This window comes from Procambarus clarkii, chromosome 46, assembly GCF_040958095.1.
Source record: "Procambarus clarkii isolate CNS0578487 chromosome 46, FALCON_Pclarkii_2.0, whole genome shotgun sequence".
Taxonomy (NCBI): domain Eukaryota; kingdom Metazoa; phylum Arthropoda; class Malacostraca; order Decapoda; family Cambaridae; genus Procambarus; species Procambarus clarkii.
In genome coordinates this window covers 18,384,559-18,392,372 of record NC_091195.1, presented here as the reverse complement: position 1 = coordinate 18,392,372, position 7,814 = coordinate 18,384,559, and positions in this window count along the sequence as shown.

Genomic DNA, 7,814 nt, shown 5'->3' with positions numbered 1-7,814 from the left:
ATCACTGCCTAATGCATTCCATTTGTCAACCACTCTGACACTAAAAAAGTTCTTTCTAATGTCTCTGTGGCTCATTTGGGCACTCAGTTTCCACCTGTGTCCCCAAGTGCGTGTGCCCCTTGTGTTAAACTGTCTTTGTCTATCCTGTCAATTTCTTTGAGAATCTTGAATGTGGTGATCATGTCGCCCCTAACTCTCCTATCATCCAGCGACGTGAGGTTTAATTCCTGTAGTCTCTCCTCATAGCTCATGCCCCTCAGTTCAGGCACTAGTCTGGTGGCAAACCTCTGAGCCTTCTCCAATTTTTTTTTATGCTTGACTAGATATGGACTCCATGCTGGGGCTGCATACTCCGGGATTGGTCTGATATACGTGGTATACATGGTTCTGATTGATTCGTTACACATGTTTCTAAAGGTGGTTATTATGTTGGCCAGCCTGGCATATGCCGCTGATGTTATCCTCTTGATGTGGGCTTCAGGGGACAGGTCTGGCGTGATATCAACCCCCAGGTGTGTGTATTCACCTAGTTGTGCTTGCGGGGGTTTAGCTCTGGCTCTTTCGGCCCGCCTCTCAACTGTCAATCAATCAACTGTTTTTTTCCACACACACACATCTCCAGGAAGCAGCCAGTGACAGCTGACTAACTCCCAGGTACCTATTTACTGCTAGGTAACAAGGGCATTCTTTGCGAAAGAAACTTTGCCCATTTGTTTCTGCCTGATGCGGGAATCGAACCCGCGCCACAGAATTACGAGACCTGCGCGCTATCCACCAGGCTACCAGGCGCCTGTAGCCCCTGTGTGTATGTGTGTGTGTGTGTGTGTGTGTGTGTGTGTGTGTGTGTGTGTGTGTGTGTGTACTCACCTATTTGTACTCACCTATTTGTGCTTGCGGGGGTTGAGCTTTGGCTCTTTGGTCCCGCCTGGGATCGATCGTGTGTGTGTGTGTGTGTGTGTGTGAGAGAGAGAGAGAAAGCAACCATTAACCACTACTTCAATTACCTAACGATATTAAATTCACAACCCTTAAATAGAAACCCAAGACCATTAGAAACCCGTCCTAACAGACCCTTACACAGCATGCTAGCCTCACCCTAAGATGCTTCAGAGATGTGAAAAGATCTTATCATCTCCCTGAGACGCCGAGATACGACCTTGCATCGTTCATCTTGGATCATCACTTGACGATCATCTTATCGCTTTAGGTCTCAGAAATTCGTTTTTTTTTTTGCGTGACGCCATCTTGTTTCCGGTTCCTTATCAAGACGCCGGCTTCCTGTTGCTTCTGTCTGCTGTTATCTGCTTGCGCAGACACGGCCTTGTGGTCTGAGACTACGTAACATACACGACTGTTTAAGGTCATTGGATCCTATACAAGCATGGCCGGATAGGTCTTAGTTGGATAAAGACATGGCCGGATAGGTCTTAGTTGGATAAGATATGGCCGGATTGGTCTTAGTTCGATAAAGACATGGCCGGATAGGTCTTAGTTGGATAAGATATGGCCGGATATGTCTTAGTTGGATAAGATATGGCCGGATAGGTCTTAGTTGGATAAAGACATGGCCGGATAGGTCTTAGTTGGATAAAGATATGGCCGGATAGGTCTTAGTTGGATAAAGATATGGCCGGATAGGTCTTAGTTGGATAAAGATATGGCCGGATAGGTCTTAGTTCGATAAAGACATGGCCGGATAGGTCTTAGTTGGATAAAGATATGGCCGGATAGGTCTTAGTTGGATAAAGATATGGCCGGATAGGTCTTAGTTGGATAAGATATAGCCGGATAAGTCTTAGTGGATAAGATATGGCCTGATAGGTCTTAGTTAGGATGTCCCTTATCATCCTTACTTAGGATGTCAACCAACAAACTAACACTTAACATAGAAAAGACCTACTACATCCTATTTGGAAGCAAATCTACAAATGCAATTCAACTTCAGATAGATAATGCAAACATTAGCAATAAAAATGATGGGAAGTTTCTTGGCATATTCCTAGACAAGAGACTCAACTTCAGTACCCACATACAACACATAACTAAGAAAGTCTCTAAAACAGTTGGTATACTCTCCAAAATCAGATATTATGTTCCTAACTCTGCTCTCATCTCTCTATATTATGCACTAATCTATCCCTATCTCAACTATGGTATCTGTGCATGGGGTTCAACCACTGCAAACCACCTCAAGTCCATCATCACCCAGCAAAAATCTGCTATCAGAATAATATCAAATTCTGCTTTCAGACAACACACAGCCCCCTTGTTTAACTCCCTAAACATGCTAAACATAATCTCACTCCACAAATTCTCTTGTGTCAACTACATTTACAAAACCCTGTTCTTAAATGCAAATCCTTGTCTGAAACTCTTCCTGGACAGATGTAATAGGATCCATTATCACCACACCAGAAATAAATATCTCTTTGATATCCCCAGAGTTAAACTTAATCTGTGTAAACACTCTATGCAAATAAAGGAACCCAGTTTATAGAACTCACTCCCTACTGAATTGAAAAGCTGTCCAACTTTTGTGTCATTCAAAATCAATACTAAAAAGTACCTAATTTCATCTTCATAGTTTTTCACTTTTTGCCTTAAAATTGCACTGTATCTATTGCTACCCAATCTCCCAATCTTTATGTACCCAATCTTAACATCTTTACCATTGTGATCATTGCTGTCTTCTTATATGTGCTGCCAATCTGCTGTATGGTGTCTATTAATCTTGTTTAAATTACTAATCAAGCTGTCAATGTAATCAATCAGAGCTTTAATATAACAATGTGCTTTAATATACTTACTAAGCTCTCTCATCTCATTTTTCTCTTGCAATGTATCTTTATCATTTATCAATTCTGATAGAAATTACCCACTTAAAATTATCTGCTAGATTAAGGACCTGCCCGAAACGCTGCGCGTACTAGTGGCTTTACAAGAATGTAAATACTGTACTATCCAATGTATTCTCACAAACCCAATGTACCTTCTTGTATATATATAAATAAATATAAATAAATAAATAAAAGATGGATAAGATATAGCCGGATAGGTCTTAGTTGGATAAGATATAGCCGGATAGGTCTTAGTTGGATAAGATATAGCCGGATAGGTCTTAGTTGGATAAGATATAGCCGGATAGGTCTTAGTTGGATAAGATATAGCCGGATAGGTCTTAGTTGGATAAGATATAGCCGGATAGGTCTTAGTTGGATAAGATATAGCCGGATAGGTCTTAGTTGGATAAGATATAGCCGGATAGGTCTTAGTTGGATAAGATATAGCCGGATAGGTCTTAGTTGGATAAGATATAGCCGGATAGGTCTTAGTTGGATAAGATATAGCCGGATAGGTCTTAGTTGGATAAGATATAGCCGGATAGGTCTTAGTTGGATAAGATATAGCCGGATAGGTCTTAGTTGGATAAGATATAGCCGGATAGGTCTTAGTTGGATAAGATATTGCCGGATAGGTCTTAGTTGGATAAGATATAACCGGATAGGTCTTAGTTGGATAAGATATGACCAGATAAGTAGACAAATAAGTTAGATAGTTTCTCTAGGATGTGCTTCAAAAGTTAGATAGTTTCACTAGGTAAAGCTTCCACAGGGAGGGTAGGCCCCCTTCTGGGGCCCTCAGCCCTCTTCTGGGGCCCTCAGTCCCCTTCTGGGGCCCTCAGCCCCCTTCTGGGGCCCTCAGCCCCCCTTCTGGAGCCCTCAGCCCCCTTCTGGGGCCCTCAGCCCCCTTCTGGGGCCCTCAGCCCCCTTCTGGGGCCCTCAGCCCCCTTCTGGGGCCCTCAGCCCCCTTCTGGGGCCCTCAGCCCCCTTCTGAGGCCCTCAGCCCCCTTCTGGGGCCCTCAGCCCTCTTCTGGGGCCCTCAGCCCTCTTCTGGGGCCCTCAGCCCCCTTCTGGGGCCCTCAGCCCTTTTCTGGGGCCCTCAGCCCTTTTCTGGGGCCCTCAGCCCCCTTCTGGGGCCCTCAGCCCCCTTCTGGGGCCCTCAGCCCCCTTCTGGGGCCCTCAGCCCCCTTCTGGGGCCCTCAGCCCCCTTCTGGGGCCCTCAGCCCCCCCCATTTATTGACATACCAATCATCACGCTCCGTCAGGTTTCAATGTTTCATTCGGCTATTATTTCTAGCTCCCGGTTCACTGTGTTCTTTTCTCTTCTTTTTTTTTGCTTGCTATTCTACATGTCTCTCTTTCATATATTATTGTTATTACTCTGTCTGTCTGCCTGCCTGTCTGTCTCTGTCTGTCTGTCTGTCTGTCTGGCTGGCTGGCTGGTTGGCTGGCTGGCTGGTTGGCTGGCTGTCTGTCTGTCTGTCTGTCTGTCTGTCTGTCTGTCTGTCTGTCTGTCTGTCTGTCTGTCTGTCTGTCTGTCTGGCTGTCTGGCTGGCTGGCTGGTTGGCTGGCTGGCTGGTTGGCTGGCTGTCTGTCTGTCTGTCTGTCTGTCTGTCTGTCTGTCTGTCTGTCTGTCTGTCTGTCTGTCTGTCTGTCTGTCTGTCTGTCTGTCTGTCTGTCTGTCTGTCTGTCTGTCTGTCTGTCTGCCTGCCTGTCTCTCTCTCTCTCTCTCTCTCTCTCTCTCTCTCTCTCTCTCTCACTCTGTCTCTCTCAATACCTTCGAGAAATTCTTAATTTCAGAGTTAAATAATCCTTTGAAAAAGAGTTTGGACTCCATATATATATATATATATATATATATATATATATATATATATATATATATATATATATATATATATATATATATACATATATATATATATATATATATATATACCAGGCTCAAACATTTATATATGAGAGGATACAATTTTATACAAAGAAACGATACATATTCCCTAAAAAAACTAATTTAATGTACCAATGGTAATGTTGATAGTCGAAGGAAGGAATTATCAAGGGAAAGCGCCAAGCCATTACGACTATATAGCACTGGGAAGGGGTCAGGATAAGAATTTGGGATGGGACGGAGGGAAAGGAATGGTGCCCAACCACTTGGACGGTCGGGGATTGAACGCCGACCTGCATGAAGCGAGACCGTCGCTCTACCGTCCAGCCCAAGTGGTTGGCTTCGTCGAAGAGGTTGTAGAAGCAGTTGTGTGTAGTAGTAATGATAGACAAGGAGCTCCTTGAGAGGAAACATTAAGGGACCTTTTGGTTGTCAGGAATATTTCAAGTCTGAGTTCGCCCTTAAGTTATCCAGCATTTTGTAAAGTTGAAAATTTCGAGTATTGTGGAGGGAATTATATTGCATGAAATGAAGGTCCTTAAGCGATGTTATTAAACTTTAGAGAAAAGTTTTTGATGTAGACTTTTGAGAAAAGTTGAACATTCAGACTTTTTTTTTTCAACATTTTTTTCTGTTATTATATATTTTACTGTTGCATATACAATGATTGCCTGTTTGTCTTGTTTAATTAAGGTAAATCTGCAGACGAGGAGTCACAATAACGGGGCTGAAGTATGTTGACCAGACCACACACAAGAAGTTGAAGGGACGACGACGTTTCGGTCCGTCCTGGACCATTGTCAAGTCGACTGTGATCACAATTGTCTCACAATCGACTTGAGAATGGTCCAGGACGGACCGAAACGTCGTCGTCCCTTCAACTTCTAGTGTGTGATCTGGTCAACATGGTAAATTGGTTCTATTTTACACACAGAGATCACACTAACGTGATGCATCAACTGAACAAATCCACAAGGGCCGTGACGAGGATTCGAACCTGCGTCCGGGAGCATCCCAGACACTGCCTTAATCGACTGAGGTATAAAACCCTGGTTTGTGCCTCGGAGAGGCTGCAGGATCCAGTAAGTTCAGTAGAACTTCTGGTTTCAACTCTTTTAACCTTTACCTTGAGGTTACCTTGAGGTGCTTCCGGGGCTTAGCGTCCCCGCGGCCCGGTCGTCGACCAGGCCTCCTCAAACCAGGTCCCCTACCCTGTCGTAGCTCAGTCGATTAAGGCAGTGTCTGCGATGCTCCCGGACGCAGGTTCGAATCCTCGTCACGGCCCTTGTGGCTTTGTTCTGTTCTATTTTGCCTCAACGTCAAGAAAGAGTCGTACTAAAGTGCTCCTCTTATCCTAACCTACCAGAGGATCCAAAACAGAAAACGGGGAACAGTACGTCACTTTCGCGAGCCACTGAAATTTATAGTACGTCATTTTTTGACGTTGGGGACGTTTGTACGTCAAAATATGACGTATTATTCGACAGAAAGTGTTCGATTTACTATTGAATCATTCATACAGTTATTCATACAGAAAGCTGTATGCTTGTATGATTATGTAGCGTATGGGAGGGATGCGAGGATAGGATAAGGGGATAAGGAGTTGGGATAGGAATGGGGAAGGATGATGTCCAACCGCTTGGAACGTTGGGGGATCGAACGCCGTTTTGCAAGGGCGAGGACCCTCAATAATCCACACCAGAAACCAACACCTGTCTGTCCTAATGTAACTTTAACTAACTTGACCTTAATCTAACGTAACCTAACCTAATCTATCCTAACCTTAACCTAATCTAACCTAACCTAACCTAATCTATCCTAACCTTAACCTAATCTAACCTAACCTAACCTAACCTTAACTTAACCAAACCTAGCTAACCTAACCTAACCTAACCCTACCTTAACCTAACTTAACCTAACCTAACCTAACCTAACCTAACCTAAACCTAACCTAACCTAACCTAACCTAACCTAACCTAACCTTACCTAAGCTAACCTAACCTAACCTTAACTTAACCTAACCTAACCTAACCTAACCTAATCTAACCTAACCTAACCTAACCTAATCTAACCTAACCTAACCTAACCTAACCTAACCTAACCTAACCTAACCTAATCTCCATGAATGCTTAATTCCTAATTTTTATCTTGTTCATGCATTTTTTCACTTATCATATAGAGTGTTTGACCTGATATCATATACATTGTTTGACCTGATATCATATACATTGTTTGACCTGATATCATATAGATTCTTTGACCTAATATCATATACATTGTTTAACCTAATATCATATAGATTGTTTGGTCTGATATCATCACAGCAGTGTGATCTGATATAGTCCCAACTTGATATCATCAACCCCCCCCCCCCTGAGGTGTCCGCCCCAGGCACCCTCGGACTCCCCTACAGCTGGATAATGGACCAGTCCTTACACAAGTAATTAGAAAATTTACATAACTCAATTTTGGGGGGAAACTGAGGTTTCTGGAGGAGGCTAATTTAATCCCCCAGAGAAGAGAGGGGGTTTTGGTGGGGTTTGGGGGGGGTTTGAGGGGGTTTGAGGGGGTTTGGGGGGTTTGGGGGGGATTTGGGGGGTTTGAGGGGGATTTGGGGGGGGGGGGGGGTTCAGGGGGGTTTGGTGGGGTTTGGGGGGTTTAGGGGAGTTTGAGGGGTTTGGGGGGGGTTGAGGGGGTTTGGGGGGTTTGGGGAGGGGGTTGGGGGGGGGGGGTTTGGGGGTTTGGGAGGGGGTTGGGGGGTTTGGGGAGGGGGTTGGGGGGGGTTTGGGGGATTTGGGGAGGGGGTTGGGGGGGTTTGGGGGGTTTGGGGAGGGGGTTGGGGGGGGGGTTTGGGGGGTTTGGGAGGGGGTTGGGGGGTTTGGGGGGTTTGGGGAGGGGGTTGGGGGGGTTTGGGGGGTTTGGGGAGGGGGTTGGGGGTTTGGGGGGTTTGGGGGGTTTGGGGAGGGGGTTGGGGGGGGGGTTTGGGGGGTTTGGGGAGGGGGTTGGGGGGTTTGGGGGGTTTGGGGAGGGGGTTGGGGGGTTTAGGGGGTTTGGGGAGGGGGTTGGGGGGGTTTGGGGGGGTT